Here is a 20,481-nt window from a genome sequence, read left to right as displayed (position 1 = left end):
ACACACACACACACACACACACACACACACACACACACACACACACACACACACACACACACACACACACATATTCAGGGATGCACTTTAAAGACTGCCAGAAGTCTTGATGACAATCCTCTACAATGACAAATGAATCTGACTTTTCATTCAGAATGACTCTGACTTGCAATTCAAAAGTGTTCTGAGGGCATTTTTACATTTTATTTCCATTTCAGCAATCTAGACTGACCGAGACCGAATGAGCAGGTACACAGAGAGTCAGTATTAATATGGAAGAGACATTGCAGTTCATCAGATTAAAATGGGGAAAGATGAAATTCTGTAGATGACTGTGCTGACAACTGGCTAATCAGCATTTTTATGTCTGCGTATCAGCAGCTGCAGAAATGTTATTTATGACAGATCATGTAAGTGGAGCCAAAAAAACCACACGCAGCTCTGTGTGTAGTGTTCGAGTGTCATTATCATGCTCAGATTAAACACAATGATTAATTAATTAGTGAGTTAACCTTTAGCACTTTTCCACAGCTAATGCCACAGAGCATCTAATGAATAAATAACCAACAACAAAAATCTTAATATAGTCTTTAGAAGAGAACATTTGCATATTAGGCACACACAAAGGCAAACCTAAAGACATCCTTTTTTAAAGGCATCCACAGATCTTAAATCTTAAAGATTTACTTCAACAGCAAATAAGAAGACCTTTGAGATGTAAGTCATTCCTGCACATGCACCACAGCTTTGATCGGGACTATACATTTACATAATTAAGAATGCAAATGTGAAACACACTTAGATAACATTTGCCTTGCTAGCTCTCCAGTAGCAATAAATAATGTGTTAACTTATATATGCTTGAGGGAACCGTGAACTCACTAGAGCTTCTCCATATCATGTGTATCACCTGCCCCTTGCACACTTTATCTGGGCAGCACCCTTTCCTAAACCAAACGATATATTTGCAGGAATATGAATGGATCTTTTCGGTAAAAAAAACAGTTTAGAGACCGTCTAGTGCTCTTCTAGGCTCGTCTAGGTTTGAAAGAAAAAAAACCTTTTTTGTATGAAATCATCTGATATTTAATTACTGAGTTTTAATTTTAGAATTAAACTGTATAACTGAATACAAATACCTTATGACATCTTCATTTTTTAAATTAGAGTATTAGAGGGGTACTTGTATAGGAAGAGCACTATTTTATATTGAAAATGTTAATTAGACTCAAGGAAGAGGAGTTTCTAGAATACTTGTTTTTGAGATGTGTAGAAAATAGTTATTTTTTTCCCTGTATGAATATGCTTGATGATAGAGCTAACACAAAATAGGAGTCGCACACTTCTGGTGGCATCTATATGATTCAAGGTTAGACTCCCAGTGCAGGTTTCCGCAATGTCTGCCAATGTGAGGTCAAGAGTTCACAATGAAAGCAGGCAGCGCAACCATTCGTCCAATATGTGCCACAAGCTGTCAACTAATAACTCATACACACAACAAAGCTTTCCTATGATTGGCAGTTGCTTCCTGTGATGTAATTCTCATATTCTGAAAGCCATAAACATACACACATTTTTTGTGTGATTTACACTCAGCCCGATATAGACAGTCATCCAATTTCTATCCTGCCCTCTATATAAACACACACCTACACACAGGAGATGTCTCAGTTCCTGCAGTTGCACCCCTCTAGGGAACCATGCAGGATAGCACAATGTAAATTGTATTCCCTGCCATTGTCTCTGTTTGCCCATTTTTCTTCTGCCCTGCAGAAGACACAAACATGCAAACACACTCACACGCACACACACAGACACTTTTACACAGAGATGCACTAGTCTCCATTCTCCTCCACTGCTGCAGAAAAACCAGCACTATTGTTATTATTGTTGTTGTAGTTTGGGGATGCACTGTCAGCAGAAAATGTTACTGCTTTCTACATGCTGTGTGCATAAAACAAGGGCAGCAAAAGAAAGGCTCCCTGTGTGTGTCATTGTGTGTGTTCAGTGGCCTTGCTCCGTCTCAGCACTGTCATGTGGATTCATAACCCAATCTCACATAAGAACTTTGAAGAAAGGCTTCAATGAGAAATCACTCTCATCTCTACCACAAACCGCTTAGAAATGTTTAGACGCTGAAGAATTCACATCTTCGAAGCTTTTGCACTAATACTGGCAAGTTTTATGATGGAATTAAAATTAGGTCTGCATTATATTTGATTGCTTTTTATTACAGCAAATTAGATTTTCTATGTGACAGAAGAAGACTGGTACCAGGGTTCATGTTCCAAAACAAGGAAAAGAAATGAGGATTAAAAGGGTGCTGTGGACGAAAAGCAGAAAAACAGCTAACACGGGATCAAGAAAGGACAGGGTTTGTGTGGGAGAGATAGCAAATGAGAGCATAAAAAACAGAGGGAAAAAAATAAAAAAGTTCAAATGTAAAGGAAATGAAAGACACACAAAAAGGCAGGGGAGTTGCGAGAAAGAGCTAAAGGTTTGTAATCTGTCATTAATTTGCCTTGTGCTAAACCACAAGGGGATAGTAGGAAATCAATGCAGGCTGATTGCTACTTTTACAGTACTGCAGAAAACACAAACCATTTCTGTTTTTCTGTTTTTGTATCTGCTGCAGTTACTCTACTGTTTTTTTCTCTGTCAATCACAGTCCTACTTTGGTCACTTTATTAGGAAAATATGAGGCAACTGCAGCTGAACTCGCAAAGTGGAGTGCAGCGTTAGACCTGCCACCATTTGATTGATTGCAGTGTGTGTGTTTGTGTGTGTGTGTGTGTGTGTGTGTGTGTGTGTGTGTGTCAGTATATTATGAGACAAAATGCAGCTTCTAAGGTCTCAGTTTCTTTTACTAACTCACAACTCTATCCTGTTTTACATTAAGCTAGCACACATACACACACACACTGCAACATATTGCATTTTTCATGCTTAGCTGATACTGTTAGCCAACCTAACATACACAAACACAATGGTTGTCAGAAAAGTAATATTGGCAGTTGCCTCAAGGATGAGTGGCTAGGAGTGCAGGATGCTTACAAAAGCAAATGAGTTATCATGCTTCACTCACATCTTCTGAAATTGATTCTGATATGTACAAAATATTTTGAAGTGCATGTTTGCATGACTGCCTCAAGCTCCCGCCGTGTCACAAATGACATCGAAACATGTAGTTGGAAAAAATATGCCAACATTTGCTAGCACGCAACCTTTGGGATATAGAGTTGCAAGTTGTAACATTAACCTTGTTGACTTCTTGCAATCATGAGAAGTTGTGACCATGAAGGCCTCTTTTAACATACATTAACAACAAATGATATCATGGTCCTGGGCCTGCAAAAGCAGGTTAATTCATATTACTAATGAGTGAGTTATGTTTTGTGTGCTGCAGCATGGCGTTGTTTCTTGTGAACCACAGAGATACTGGCTCAGTAATAAGAAACTAATGCCATCCCACAGCCACTCAAACCCGCAACATATGCCTTTATTTCTTCTTATCCTTGTGATGCAATACCGTGGTGAAGTTCACAGTGATGTTTGACTGGTACAGACCTGGTTGTTGGTACGTTAGGCTACATCAAGAAACTTTATAGTGTTTAAGTGTTTTGAAATCAGCCATGTAGCTTGTAAAACATCTGTTTATATCTTGCTGAATTCAATTGGTTATAGCTACAAAGTGCAGTGAATACTGGGGTAGCAGCACAGGTCAGCTGATCACAGCCTATGCATGAAGAAAAATTTGTTGACGCTCACTGAGCAGTGTGACTTATTTCTAAGTGACTCTTTAACCTCACTCTGCACCACTACACCCAATCTCAGGGTTCCCCCACCTGCTAAATCCCCACTTTAACCCCTGGTAATAACCTGTTCTGCTCAGCAACCTGTGGATGAGGAATGCTGATTTTAATTTGCAATATGACTTTTCGAATGCCAGTGGATATTGTGGATGTTGCAAAGCTTCTTCACGCACCTGCACATTGGAAAACTGTTCAGTGTTTTGTAAGTGTGCTATACAGCTGGTATCTGCAGGAAATTAAAAATAAAATGCAGAAAAATGCAATGCACAAATTGCAATTACAAAATAGTGAGTAGAGGTAGAGGGTAGAGGTATTCATACAACAGCCTATGTTCATTTAAGGTGAATTCCCCTTTATGCTTTCAATCAGCAACTGAGCGCATAATATCAGACTTTCAATCATAAAACGATGTGGATTATTACTTTAAGTCATGTAGTTATCAAACCATATCATGAAACCTCCTGCAGCTCCACAGAGAGCAAAAGTTAATTTGTTTTTTTTTTCTTTTTTTTTTTTGCCCAGTTATTCCTTCTGGGTCTCGAGCAGCAGTTCAGCCAGCGTGCAGTAAAAAAGTGGAACTTCCATGGCTTCATTTTTAAAGTAGCTGCAATAACAGACCAGCAGGAGCCCGCCCTGTGATGGAAGACGGATATCACAGAGAGTTTTTCACAGTTTTCATCAGGATGTGCCTCACACAGGGTTAGCTGAGGCAGCTGGAGAAATTAGACCCAAACACATCCATCATATTTACATATATTCATAGATAGTTTTTGGTGTGCATGTCTCATCCAGTGAGCCACAACACCCCTCCCTGTCTCTCTCGTTTCTGTGCTTTCCTTCTTTCTTCCTTTCCCCATTGCCTGCTCTCTTGCCCTTCCTCCATCACACACACATAAATGAAGCTAGTCCCACTCCTCTCCATCGCTATCATTAATTCTGGGCAGTAGGTATAGTTGGCTACCAAGCCATAATATAAGCAGATGAGACTGAGAGAGGGCCAGCTTTCTTTAACAAAGAGTCAAAAGGACAAAGCTCGACCATTGTGAGTCAGGGCCATAATGAAAGCATTAAGATAACTCTTCAATATTTATGAAAGTGTGCTGATCTCAGGCCATGCACGCACACACACACGCGCATGCACACACAAGCACACACACACAGGGCAGCAGTCTGCTGGGCCATTCATTATATGAATTGATTGAGTTTAGTTTTCCCTGGTGGTCCCTCTGTGATATCAAGTTTCATCAGTCCATCCAACCTGTGTGTATGTCCTTCCCCGGAACAAACATTTAAAAAAAAACAAGGAAGGAGGGAAAGAAGTATTTGTGTGTATGACTGGATGCCCACACTAATGCATCTGTGTTTATGGCTAAGGAAGACAAGGAACTTTAGTGTCAATAAGAGGATGGAGGTGACTGAGAGTGTATATGTGTGTAGGAGGGATTGTCATGGTAAAGGAAATGTGAGTGTGAATGCATGAATGTGCATTAATGGGGTTTTGTTATGTGTCAGTGAGAGATAGCAAAGGGGGAAAAAAGTTTGTCTACACCTTTGTGTTCATAGGTGGTGTGTAAGCAATTACATACAAATTTTGTAAGATGCATTTTCTGCTAGGCTGGACGGTAAGACAAAGGCGTGAAGAAGGCATGTATCCAGTGGGATGATAAGTAGGGTGGACAAAAAAAAAAAAACTCCTTTTCTTTAAATCTAAAGACACAACTAATGCTGGCATTGACAGGGTAAAGTAAAATCTATTGCTAAGACAGTTTGAAATATGCTCTCCAATGATATAGCAAGATGTAATATTTTTATGTTTTTTATGTAATACATCAGAAAAATATCTAAATTCTGCTTTTTAGATCAATTAACACATTTTAAATTTGGCTCTTGAGTTAAACAATTTAATTGAAACAATCTGCTGATGAGAAAATCTCAGTACTGTAAACTGAATTGAAGTCATTTTACACATAATGGTTCAAACATTCAAAAACCACAATTTCTAATTTCAAACAAATGTATGGAACAAACATAAAGGCCTTGTAAACCTAAGCAGAGATTTCTGAAAATGTTCTCTTCATCTAAAAAAAGTGTTCCATTCAGCGCATATCTCTCCATTCATGTTATTTAAATTTAAATGTAGACAGCTGTACGTTCTGGCTAAAACAATTAACAAAAAGCTCTGGTCAAAACTCTAAAGCTGGAGAATGTCAGTTTTAATTCACCTGGTGAAAAACACAATCCTTCTCAATAAAAGCTGTAATATAAGCAACTCTCATTATCAATATTGTCTGCTTGTCTGTTTGTACAGGTACAAACAGACAAGAAGGAAGGAAATGGTGCATTCTTTGTAATTTCTGCTGATGTGCAGTCACAGTGTCTTTTTATATTTTCTGTCACTTCCTTTTCTGCTGTCACTTTGTTGTACTTTCTTGTCCTCTTTGTATGTCATTCTTTGCAGTCATAAAATGTCTCTCCCGCTTTTGCTGGTGAGCAATTTCTTTCACTTTCGAACTGCTGGTGGTCTCAGGAAATTGTACTCTTGCCATTTAGAGAAAGCACAGTCATCAAAACAGTAATCTGTAAAAAATGTGTGGTTATATATATAGATATGTGTGTGTGCATGTGTATGAAAATATACATTAATGTCAATAATCACTAATCTATCTCATCTCGGCAGCCTTTTAATTGTTTATCTTAAGTTATATCTTTGTTATTGGTGTTAGTTGTACAGAGAGCTGTTTCCCTTTTTAATTCTTTTTACTAAGGTGATATAATCTTAGTTAAAAGCAATTTTAAAGTTCCCCAATCTGTGTCAGATTGGGGACCTGTCCAGGGTGTACCCCACCTCTCACCCTATGGTAGCTGGAATAGGCTCCAGTCCCCCCAAGACCCTCATAAGGATAAGCAGAAGAGAATGGATGGATGGAATATGATCTTTAAAACATCATATTTCTTTAAGTGATTAAGTGGTGACAATTACACTGAAAAGAATCATGCATCCAGAGAGGCTGTGGCATAATGAAAGGCCTTCACTGCCTCATTTTATATTTTGTTAAATGCCCCATCATCTCTTCTCCATATGTTCCAACTTTATTACTTTAATTATCCCAGGATCAGGTCCAGAGTAGCTAGGACTTCCATCTGACTCGCAGTCAAGCATTTTTGGCAGTTGAGATTCAGAAATCCATCCTGCATTGTTACGAGATTCCTATCTGTCTGTTAGGTCCTTATGTCATGGTACAAGCAGGTACGTTTTTTTCTTTTTTTCTCTGTTTCTCTATTTTCTCTTTCTCCTTGGTTGGAGAAGTGGCCTGTTGGTTACTCATGGCTCCGCCCAAGGGAAGAGTTGACCTTTCCAGTACTCAACCACCTGCTGTGCATCGTCTAATCAGTGCGTGCTACTTAAGGACCGGCTGGTACTGTTCTCTGCCAGGTTGTTGTCATTGCAATGGCGATCCCTGCCCGAAGCCAACATGTCACTCCCTAAAGTACTTACCTGCTTTTCGAGGAATCTGAAATACACAGTCATTCTCACTTATGGTACCAGTTTCAAATGGACTACAGCTAGTACAGTAAACTTACCTGTAATTCACCTGCCTTCCTCTGAGCTGCTCTCTCTCCCCGGATTGCTGCTTGTTCGTCTGCTGCCCCTTCAAACCTTCTTTATCTGGAATATAAGTAATCAATTCTAAAGTCATCCCAGAAACCCAGAGCTAGAGTTAGCATATTAGCACAAGAAAAATGTTCTGTGAGGGTTCCATTTTTTGTCAATAACGTTGAGATGTAAACTCTTTTATAAGCCCTGGAGCAGATATTTTTGGGCCCTAACTGCCCAAAAACTACCAGACCGGACAACGCATTTCATGTTTTCTCTCTCTTGCTCTCTTTCTCTCACCGATTCGTTTATTTAAGCTTTTGCTATAAACTCACACAACTGTCTTTAGCTAGGCTACCACGAACCCCAAACAGATTTAGGCTTGCCAAAGTAACATAACGACAACTGTAATGTCTACATGGATGGAACCAAGAAGAGAAGCCCATTAAACACAAGTCCTTGTAGACTGACTGGATGGGTCACAGTATAACAAGCACAACCATTTATAGAATTCCTCATTGAACAGTGAATCAACTTTGTCTTCTATATATATAGTTAGGGATAAAAGATAAAAATATAGTTACAGTTTGGGTCACACGGTGGAACCATGGTTTAAATATATAGCTGAACTCTTATAATCTGTCCAACTTTAACCCGCCTACTTTCTGGCCGCTGGAGCACTGTTGTGTCTGCTGCTGGTAGTTATTACACTTTAAAAAAACTTGCTGTCATTACTACTGTTTGTTTTCATTGATGTCACTGAGTTATGTCATTTCTGTCTTAGTGACTGCGTCCTCTCTCTTTTTTCTCTCTCAGGAGTCCAGCACACTACCAGTTTCTTGTTTTATGAAGTTACTAATCACGAGATATCAATGTCATCTGACTTTGCTCCTGTAGACTTGACATGATTCCATCTACTGTACCAAAGCAGCCACAATAAAAACCTTTAATTAATTTGCCAGTCAGCTGACCATCACATTGCTACTCAGAGGACTATCATGAAACATTAAAAACAAATAAAGAAAAAAAAGCAAAAAAAAAGCAAAATTCAAAGCAAGTAACAAATAACAGAACAGTGATAAAGTGTTAAAAAGTAGAAAAACTGATTCTTTTCTCTGCTGATTTCTATTTCTTCATTCATCTGTCCACAGATACATATGCACTCTGATGCATCCATGTACATCATTCATCTGCAATACTGAAGTGCCTCCATCCTTAAGTGTCTCCATTCTGTTCCCTCTCTCATTAGATCCTACAGCTTCCGATCAATTCATTTGTCTCTGCACCACACTCACCTCCTCGCCTCCTCTTTAAGTGCCAATCATTAAGCTGTCAGTCAGCCAGTTTGTATGTTTTCAGGGCATCAGAAGTCACTGTAAGATTTATGGTGTATGGATGTAAATGTAAAGGTGAACTCATTTTCCTCTCCTCTGTTTTTACTCACCATGATCTCACCTTCTCCTCTTTACTTTTTCTAGCTCAAGTTTTTTCCCTTTCTCTGTACTTTCATCCTCTTTTTTTTCTTGTTTTTTATACCCTTTACTCTTCATCTTTGCCCTCTTTCATCTCTCCTCTTCCCTCTAAACTCTCTGGCTGTCAGGCCTATAACTCCTCATCCATGTATATATTTTTATACTTTTTATTTATTTTTACAGCCCTATCTCTTAAAGTACCTTCTGACTCTATTCCTGTGTCACAAAGCCACTGCGATTTACACCCCTATTCACACCAAGGCAGGAGGGATGGATAGTGAAGTGTGGTTGGGGGTGGTGCTGGGTGTTTGAGATAAGCCATCACTGACCAGATTTACAAGTCTCTCCCGGACAATCTCCCCTCCATCCAACCTTTGAAGGGTTCAAGGTTCAATTCCATTTGGAGCCTATTTTGTAAGAGCACATCCACCTGCTGAAGAAAAAAAAAAGCTTTGGGATTTTACACAGAGCGATGGCCATGTATGTTTAGGCAGCTGCTAGCAGTGATGCAGAGAGATTTACGTGTTGGTGCTTGAGGTAGCGAGAGCATTCGATCCCTGTAGCGTAATATTTTATTGTGTCAGGGATACAATGAGATAGGCTGCTTCATTCCTTTCAAGGAAAAAAAAGAGAAAAAGCCTGACACCAGAGTTTTGGACAGCGAAGAATGAAGCGAGAGTGGGAAAAGGAAAGAGAGAAAGAGAGGAACAGGGAAAGATGAGCAGAACATGAATGAGCATTGTGCGGCTTTCAGAGAACTCAGAATAAAAAGCCAAAGGCTCGTATAGCCATCAATCAACCCACTGATCAATGAATTGATTTGTAAATCAGGCACCATACAGTAAGTCAAGGCTGAAGCTCCATTAGGGAAGAGCTATGTCATCATTACAGACCAGAATCCAAAGGCTTTGGATAAAAACCCGCTATCCATTTTCACAACTGCTGTATAGCGAGGGTCAATAACACAAAGGACAGAGAGTTTAACTTAACTCTTTTTTTTTTTGGTGTTGACTCGTCCACATTATGACATAGATTTTATGCCAAAAAGCTGCACATTAGGTATAACATGCTACTGTTGCTGGAGGTGTAATCACAGCATGCCAGAGTCGTTTACATTTACTGCTTTGAAGTGTTCTTTTGCTTCAGCGTGACACACTATGACTGTAGTCATCCAGGTGTAAGACTGTGGGAACATGTAGCTTTACAGTTGTTTTTGTTTTTCAAACTTCTTTTTCTTTAATTAATACATTTAAGGAAGAAAAAGAGAGTCTGGGTTTTGAGATATTTTGCTGCTGAAATGTCAGGTCGGCTACGTACATTAGCAAATTAAAAAAAAAGAAAATAAATAATTTTAAAGTTGCAAACTTATATCTGTAAGAGGTTTTCATAATCCGAAAGTTACCATGAAATGCTAGTTCAATTTTGCCATTTTTTTTTGATATGCTAATTTTGTAATATAACAGATTGTGTTTAAGTGGTTGTAATAAGTTGCATTAAAAGGGACTGATGAAAAAGTATTAAAAAACCCATATCTGTTTAGTATATTAACACTCAAGAGTATTGTATGGTTTTCACCAGTGTATATGTATGTATATAACCAACACTTAATAAGCTTAAAGACACTCTAAATGTTGAGCATAATTTATAATGCTGCTGCCTTGAGTCAGGTTTTTACAATTATAAGGTCTTGTCATTGCAACAATTCTCTCTTCCATTTCAGCACTTGGAATTTGGACCACCAAGTTACACGGTGCAAAGGCTTCTACTGTACCATGTTTGTATATGAATGGCCAACAGTTCTCAGATCCAGTAGAAAAATGTACTTTTGGCATGTTTTCATTATAGGTGAGTTAAATATTTATTATATGATGGAAAACATACAACAGTCCCTGCAGAGAATATATATATACACACATGCACACAGACACAACTTTGATTAGACATCTGCTATAATCTTATTAAAACACAGTTCACTTATGCAGCCTCAAAGGCATAAATATAAACACACTCACACAAAACTGACAACATGGCCTACTTACACACGTCCACACAAACGCACGCATTACTGTATATTAACACACTCACACGCACATGGACACATACCTTTACTCATGTCTAATTTGCACAATATCATTGATCATTGTATTTGACAGGGTCTAGTTTTTAATGGAATAGGAATCTGCTGAGGCAGGTAGGGGCAATGCAGCTAATGGACTGTATTACATAGAAACCTATGCACACACACATACTGAAGAGACAGCTGCAGTTCCTACAATCAGAGTATGTTTCCTAAGGGACTGCTTAGCTCAACACTGGCCCTGTGATAATGTGCCATTTTACTTTATCCATAAAAGCCATGTGGTGTAATTTATAATTTTACGACCTGCTCTGGTATATGTACAGCAATGTTATCCTGATGTTATCCAGAAAAGACTGCTATGCATATTTATTTACATCCACATCTTCCAAAGTACATTTTGCTGTACTACACTAACAACTGTTGTGTATTCAATGAGAAATCTGGCACAGTTCTGAGATCAGAGAAAATTTGTACATACTTTTTAAAGCAGAAACTGGAAACCTACAGACTTGTAGACTGTATATAGTTTAGTATTATCTAGTATCCTATATAACAGTATAGTATCCTATTGCTGCTGCAAAACAGTACTGCTGTTTACAATACAAAGGCTTACTTCATTCAGCTGTAAGGACATAGCCGATTACACCTGGCCTTGGATCATACCAATTTCCATCTACTGAGTGATGTTTGTGAAATTATTTTCAGGTACTAAAGAGCAGACCAAGATAAGGACATGAATGGGGATTTATGGAATGTTAAATTATATAGCATAATATATTTTCAGAGGTTGAAAAAACATCCTCTTTGTCAACTTTCCCCTTTCTAACCTAGGTTTGCTTGCTTGTCTCATCCGTGGTCTGTCTGGAAAGACAGAAATAACATTTTATGAGACGTTTGTAGAGAATATGACATATCATTTGAAGGAATGTGCAATATGATTGGGATGCATGCATGCCAGACACCATTCAGACTCTATTTTAAACTGAAAGATTAACAAGTGTCTGCTCTCACTGACTGACGTCAATTGCAGAGTGTCTGCGCATATGAATTCATTTAAAATTACGTGCCTGTTACAAAAGCACATTTAGTGGTGTTTTTGTGAGAATGCCCTCATGCACAAGCTATGTGTGTTGCTGTCATGTGATACTGTGACTATTTTTCTGTGCGTTGTTCTGCAGGTCATGTGTGTGACTATGTGCTCTTGGATAGCAGTAGGTGACAAGTGGCTCCATTCCTCCTAACCTTAGCCTGTTGATGTTTTCTTCATTCCTCCCACTTTTGGACCTGTACCACATTTGTCTGAGCAGCCTGTGGAGCAAACTCTTACTCACTCAATTATTAGATGTACAGTGTTTCAACCCCAGTTTTTTGTCTTTAAAAAATCAAACAGGTGATTATATGTAAGTCACATTTATCAGTGAACATTTTACTGTTTCTATCAACTGCAACAAAACCACCTGCCTAATCCATGGACTCCAACAAGACTTTAAATGAGCCTAAAGCAGGATTGTGCTGGTGCCAAATTGTGGAACAAAATTACAAATCTGACCACAAAACATTAGCTGGATGTCCTGATGAGACAGGATTCAGCATAAGTGCAGTGTGACTCCTTCCTCTTCTGCAGTGTTATACCATATGTGGTAGCTTATCTGTGGCATTGTTTCAGACGTGCATAATACAGCTTCTGTTTGCATCAAAACAGCAATTTTAATTAATGCATAAATACAAAACAATGAGAGATCTGTCCATAGGATCCAGCCCCCTGTGATCCTGAATTGAAATGGATGAATGGCAGGATGGACAGGTGGATGGAAAAAATAAAATATCGGAAGAAGTGCAGTAAAATAAAGGTTTACCTATACTGTTTGTTTATGTACCTTCCAGACGGTAACTGTTGCCTCTCTCATCTAGTAAATCCTCCTTTTTCAAACATGCCCTGTCTCTCTTATTCTCATCTTTCTACAATTTTCCTGGACCTATTGCAATTGGTGCAGAAAACTTCAAAATGTAAGAAAAACACTTTTATACAATGGAAAGATGTTTTCTTTGAAGACAGCATCATTTTCCCCCTTCCATTTCACTCTTTTGTGTCAGTTCCTTGTACTTTTGTCCCTCTTCTACCGAGAGTATAAATTACTTGATTTGCAAACTGTGCTCTTGTGGATTTTATAAGAGTTTGACTCTCTGTAAAAGGTTTTTGCTGTACTGGCATACGAGGTCAAAAGACAGGCTTTCTGTTACTTTAATATTTCGATGTCATTTAAAGGAAATTGCATTATTTGGGTAAGATTTAAGAAAGGTTGGTGGTGTGGTGGTTAGCATCATGGCCTCACAGCAAGAAGGTCCTGGGCTCAAATCCATTGGTTGGCTGGATCAGCAAAGCCTGCGTGCCAGGCCAGTTGGCGTGAATTTGAGCATGAATAGTCGTCTCTCTGTGTTAGTCCTGCAACAGACTGGCGACTTACCCCTGCGCCCTGACACGAGGGGCAGTTTCTAGTCATGAATCAGTTAAGTGTAAGAAAATCAATAGATAACTGAACTAATTAATATCTCTCAAAATACTACATGTTTTAAGAGTTAATCATTTTTCCTTTGGTGAAGAAATAACTCCTTCATTAATACTGTTATCAGTTCTTGCTTGTGTTTTCCCTTTTCAATCTATTTCATTTACTTCAGTTAGCTCTGTATAACATAATCTGTTGAACCTCACAGGTTGAAATGAGTGATGTTTTATAAGAGACCTGCATTCAAGCAAATTGCTTCTCTTGTCTTTTTTCTTGTTTGCCTCGTGGTTCAGCTTCCTCTCACACATGTTTGTATTCTCTCAGTTTTGTATTTGTGTATTTTGGACTTCCTTGAAAAGCAGATGCTGCACCTCAAGGTGCTATCCTGTCAATAAATTCAATTCCATTCTCTTCATAATCTGTAGCTGTCCAATTCTGGTCAATTCCTCCTTAATGTCTTCACTTATTGTATTTTTTATTATAAATTTCTGTCTGATCTCCTCCTGTTTTATCTATCCTTTTTTGCATTGCCGTTCTTTTTTTTCCATCTCACTCCCTGAAGTTCTGTTCATCTGACATCTCCTCTCATCCAAGGTGACTTGTAGAGAGTAGTCCCTCTGTTGCATACAGAGAAAACAAGGGAGCACACCTGGCTGAGACTGTAATACACTCAACGGAAATATTTGCAAAGCAACAGATTACATGATTAGAGCTCCTCTAAGGCACAGTGGTAGCTTTGTTTGAAGAATCAGAAACATGATACAACTTCATCTCTGGAGTAACAAATACAAACTGAGACTCAAAAGAGGAGTAAATATTAAATGGTCTGCTGCATTTTCATTTTTTTCTTTAGTATAAAATTCTCTCTTTGTGTTACTTCTCCACTTCATCAACAAAAGAGTGTTGAGGGAACACAAAGATACCCAATAGATTTGCCCGGTGCCAGGCTAAAATAACACACTATCGTCATTAAAGGGATTCAAAAGATGTAAGCCATCAGGAGGGAGAACCAGCACCAAGCACAACAAATCATTTTTTTAATTCTATGCACTCTATTGTAGCTGACGACGGATTCACATCAAAAAAGAAGACCTGGATGATAGAGTTTTACTCTCTTCCCTGGTGTATGATAGTTTCCAAAATGTGTCCATGGCACTTGAAAAGAAAAGTGGGATTTAAAAAAGGGACAAACCAGACTATTGTTTTGGATTTGACCCATAGATGGACCAGCAGCAGTGAGTTTTTTGTTGTCTTTTTTAGGCTTTTTTGAACACAAGGCAGCATCCTACACTCTGCTAGTTGTTAGGTTGTCCCTGTGACCATTAAGTCACAACAAACATGTATGGCTTGTATAAATGCGTATAGGGATATAGTCTACTAATGACATATCTTGTTGTCTGAACCTAGAATTGAGCTCTTTAGATATACTGTAAAATGTGTTATTGCACAGAAGTAGGATTGTAGATCAGTCACATCACAAGTCACAAGAACTTTTTTATATCTGAATTCAAAAACTGTGAATCTGTCCCTTATTCTGCAGGTAAATATAGTTTAACTGGGTCAGATGTGGGACCTGATATTCTTTTATCTCTGAGATACCATCTGTACCTGACTAATACTGCCTGCCTTAAAAGTGATCACTGGAAATAATCCCTCCTCTTTTTCTAGTTTGTATTTTCCTTGATTAAGTAACTGGGAAAGTTTTTTCATTTGAATCAAATCTTTCTGCTTGTGTGGATCAAGATAGTTTTTTAAAGAAAACATAACCTTAGCTGTATAGTAGACAACTGGGATGAGCTAAACCATCGGGAGTCCTTGTGATTCAGATCTCACGTATCTTATGTCCTTCCATAAAAAGTGACCCCATGGGTTGTTTGTACAAGCAGATTGTTACAGCCTATAGTTAGATTTTATTGTTAAGTGACCTTTAGAATTCATTTAACAATGAACCAGTCCCCATAGCAAATGCAGCAAAAAGGCATTTATATTTAGGCTATAAAGTTCATCCAAAAGGGGCAGCCATCCCTCACAAAATGTTCTAGTTGTTCTAGAATTATCACAATTGTTCACTGTTTGCGGCATATTTACTCTTTGGGCTCACTTAAGCTTTTTAGAACAGAATAGACAGCACAAAAACCACTGGTGGAATATTTATTAACATTTTAACACAACGATACCATGAGTCAAATCAGAAATATATATGTTGAAGAGTGCAATAATTTCGTAATCTTATACACCTGTTTTTATAAAAAAGATGCAGAGAATCTGGAGAAATCTCTGCGTGCAAGGACTTGCTGATGTTTGTTGACACTGGATGCATTCTATCATGGAAATCACTTCCAGAAATCAGTCTATGAACAAAGGTTGACGTGCCATGAACAAATGCAGGTTAAAGAAGAAGCTACATATGAACATGATCCAGAAACACTTCAGTGATCCCCAGCCCAAAGCTTATTTAAAATGGAATGAGGCAAAGTGGAAAACTGTTCTGTCATTAGATGAATTTAACCTTGAAACTGTTTGGATGCTACATCCTTCAAAACTAAAGAGGTGAGGGTCCATCCAGCCTTTTAAAAAATGTTTTTATTAGTGCACAGTTCAAAAGTCTCCATCTCTGATGATGTGGGGGTGCATTAGTAGCCTACCTGTGGAACTGGTGAAGGTGTATATGGAAAAGATTTGTAGCATCTCTTCCTGTTAAACATCTACCTCTCAGTTTGTTATGAAACCTTGCCGTTCCCATTGAACTCAGTGTTTAGCTTTTTAACTTTTAACTTCTTTCTTGTATTATTTAACTTTTCAATTCGCTTGCTCTCTTTAAATCAGTGCAAACTGATTGTTGTTGTTGGGTTTTTTTCAGTTTATACTTTTGATGTCTGCTGTTGTTTTCACTATTGGCCATCTGTCATTGGTCAGAACTTAAGAGGAACCAGGACACCAGACAGAGGAGACTTTTAATTGGTCCACTGAGGATAAGGGCCTGTTCAAGGGAACACTCTATGGTGGAAAGCTGATTAGAAAACAGCAGGTGTTGGCACTGGCAGTGCACAAGCTCTAAAACTGAGGTTCAAGGCTTCCATGGGGACCTTGAGAAGGCTCATGAGAAAATATGCCAAATGATGTTGTATAATTTTGTCATATTTTTCTTCACTGCAGTGAATGCAAGCAGAATTCAGAAAACTATCAGCAAAAGTCTTAATGTATCATACTACTGACTCACTTTTCCCCCTTTTTGATACATTGTCATACACCCGAGTTACAGAACGTTTAGGTTAAGGTTTGACCCATACAAAGCAAAAGAATGTCTATGCATGCAAACTGCTCACAGCTCATGTGAAATTCTGAAAACTCTTTAGTTTCACTGCATCAACTGAATGTTGTCATGTGCAATGTTTCTAACTCTGTTAAAAGATTTCCTTTTCTGTGATGCTGTTATTCGTATTTCTTTCTTCACCTGTGGAAGTTATTTATTTGTCCAAAAATTTATGTAAAGCTATACTTTTGATCCACATTTCAGTGTTCGACTTTTTTATGTAGCTTTAATATTTTATGTTTTTACTGTACTCAGTTTATGGGACCTATGGCTGTAAGTTATATCAAAAGCTCACAGCAACTCAACGAACCATTCAGAACTGGCTGCCAGCAAGAGCAATGTGACAATATTTTGAGTCCATTATTTCCCATCGCACATTTCTGAGAGCTATGTTACTCTGACCAATGCTTTGTGTTTGTCTTTTCAAGCAGAAATAAGTGTGATGTTGACAAATATTTCTCAATAGAGTCCCCAAACTATTGACTTTTCTCTCTTGTTGTTCTTGTTGTCCCCAGTTCTATTAATGATTTTAGGAACCAGCTTACTTACTTTTACACAGAAGTATTTAGCTATTTCATTACCATACAGTTTTCTTCTGAATATACACATTTATAATGTATTTTCAGTTATTGCTCCATTAATTATTAGCAGTACAGAAAAATGTATTTAATTTGAATTTTAGTGAAATAAATGAAGACACAGCACATATTAATTTGAATTTCCTGGACTTCTGGCTTATCTGTGTGGAGTTTGCATGTTCTCGTTGTGTTCCTTGGGTTTCCCCAGTAAGGAAACCTGGTGTGAATGCAAAATAAGGAAAAATAAAGCCTTCAAGGGTCTATATGCTGTACGAATATGTCTGATATGTGATACGTCATATCTGATATGTTGCTCGCTGGTCATTCACACTGATTTGCAATCATATCATTCCTTATCCTACATAGAGCTGTACCCAAGTTTGAAAACTACTGTGACAGACGATACCTGTTTGGATCTTAAAGTAGTACACTCTCCAAGAAAGGTATCATACACAGTTAGGTATTGCTAAGATTTTCAATACCACTGATCACAGCATTTTACTACAGAAACCGGATATTATCATTGGTATTAAATGAAATTGGCTTAGTAGTTTAAATCACACAAATCAATTTGTTCTAGTATGTGTATGAGGCGTCTTTGTCACACACAAAATTTAGTCATGGAGTTTTATAGGTTTTTGTGCTACAACCAACCATACATTCCCGTTGTTATACAGAAGATACCAAATACCCAAATATCTTAAATTTGGGCAAAAGTGAGATTATTGCACTTTAAGTCCCTTAAAATCTTAGAAACATGATGTCTAAAGAGATGCTTTCTAGCATTACCCTGGCCTCCAAGTAAGACAGCGAGGAATCTTAGAGTCAGTTTTTGACAAAGATATGTCCTTCAACACCCACAAAAAGCAAATATGTAGGAGTGCTTTCTTTCATTGATGGAATGCTATTAAGTAACATCTTATTTCAAAATGACTATTGTAATTCCTTATTATCAGGCTGCTCTACAAACTTCCTAAAAGGCCTTCACTTCATCTACAAAGAGAGTACAGGAATTAAAAAGAGAGATCATATATCTCCCATACTGCTTTTCTTCAGTGGCTCCCTGTTATATACAAAATTGAATTTAAAACCCTTCTTATCAGACACAAAGTTCTGAATGATTAGGCCCCATCCTATCTTAAAGACCTGTCGTATTATCATCATATTATTGTCGTATTATTATTGTGTTTCCTAAAAGTAGAATGGGAGGCAGAGCCTTCAGCTATCAGCCCTCTCTCCTGTTGAACCAGCTCACATTTTTAATTCCAGATACAGACCCTCTCTACTTTCATTGTTAGAGTTAAACTTTCATTTTGATAAGGTTTAATAGTTAGTGCTGGATACGTTTTGACCCTTAAATCTTAGTTATGCTATTATATGCTCAGGGTGCAAGAGGATTTCCCATGATGCATTGAACATTTCTCCTCTTTTTACTCGCTATGCATTTATCTGCCAGTACTGCATGTCATAAGCAGTTTTCTTTTCTCTGCCATAGTTTGTGCCCCCCCCTCCCTCCATCCTTCTCCCTCCTTCTTTCTTCTTAACCCCCAGTTGGTCAAGGAAGATGGCTGGCTCTCCCGGATCCTGGTTCTCTTGCTGTTAAAACGATATTTTTTTTGCATTGTTGCCAAGTTCCAGCTCATAGAGGACTGTCTGATTTTTGTGGTTCTCTCTCTAATATTGTTGAATCGTTACCATACCATATAAAGCCCCTGGCGTCAACAGTTTTTGTGGCCTGGCCTTGTGCTAATAAAACTTCTTTTAATCAACTCTAACTGCAAATTCTGAATGTAGTCGCAAAAATGGCGATGACTAACTCTCAAAACAGTGTCATATCCAAAGGAACAAAGCAGTAGCAACATTACTGGCTACATGTAGCATCGCTGTGGTTGGCAGCTGCAAAGGTGCTGAGTAGCTGGATGGCCACATTTCTTTGGAACAAACAAACTGTATTTATGAAGCAATGTATTTCCAAAGATAATTACACATTTTCATAATAAATTCTTACAAGTGCAAAATGAAAGTTTACAGAACACAATGACTTAATAGCTTAGAGGGAAAAACAACGCTCAACAGAAGTCATCTCTTTTTAAAATGTTATGTTTTTGTCTGAACAGCGATTTGGCATGCATGCAAACAACAGGATGGTCAAGTGAAGCAAAGCCAACGGAGCTCCTGTGACAATATGTTAAAATATGTATGCTACTCAAATAAACATCAGTCTCATCAAACAAAACAGATGTCACGGCTTTTGGATACGAGACTCAATTACCCCAAATCAAACAGTGTTGTCACCGAGACAGCACTGCTACGCTTCAGCCATGAATCATTATAAATAATTTGTGATTTTCCTCTGTGAAAGTAACATGATACCCACATAAAAGCAGACAAATTCTCTCATGTATGTCCTCTGTCTCTCAGATGCACACACCTTACTAATGCTTAATAGTGTGGCATTATTCAAACATTGTTCCATTGATAATTGAACACTGCGTGGCTCTAAATTGCATCTCGATCCAATGAGTCTTGGTAAAAGACACAACTGTGAAGGTTTTTTTGGTTGTTTACTGGAAAGATAAAAATACTTGAGGCATTCAATCTATATACTCTTATTATCAACGCAAGTGAGTATTATAACAAAGGTCTACAGGGAGGTGGATCAAGCCTCTGATCCCAGTATTTTCTGTTCTCTGTGATAAGACAATGACCCAAAGATTGTGGGAAAATGCTGGTAACAGAGGAAATGCAGCTTAATTTGACGTTAGTTGTTGGTATAGACTGAAGATGCGGGGACTTAAAGTCTTAAGTGTTCTTAGAAATGTACTCTATCACATGCATAACAAGGGATTATAGTGGTTTATATTTGCTCAGTTTTGGTGATCACAAACTTATACTGCAGAGAGTATAAAATGTTAAATGAGATTCAGGTCAGAAAATATAGTATAAGAAGGGTGAGTCCATTTCTTCTTCTTTTATTATGTGTGCTGAGTCTGCATTCCTTATAAAGAATTGCAGGTTTACAATCACCTGTATGTTTCGACTCCCCCAACTTGCATGCCGCTGTCACAAACTGGCTTGCTTGGCCTTTTAAAACACCATTGTTGTAGGGGGTATCATTTAGCCACAT

Source organism: Oreochromis niloticus, linkage group LG12 (genome assembly GCF_001858045.2).
Source record: "Oreochromis niloticus isolate F11D_XX linkage group LG12, O_niloticus_UMD_NMBU, whole genome shotgun sequence".
Classification (NCBI taxonomy): Eukaryota; Metazoa; Chordata; class Actinopteri; order Cichliformes; family Cichlidae; genus Oreochromis; species Oreochromis niloticus.
This window is presented reverse-complemented; position numbering follows the sequence as displayed.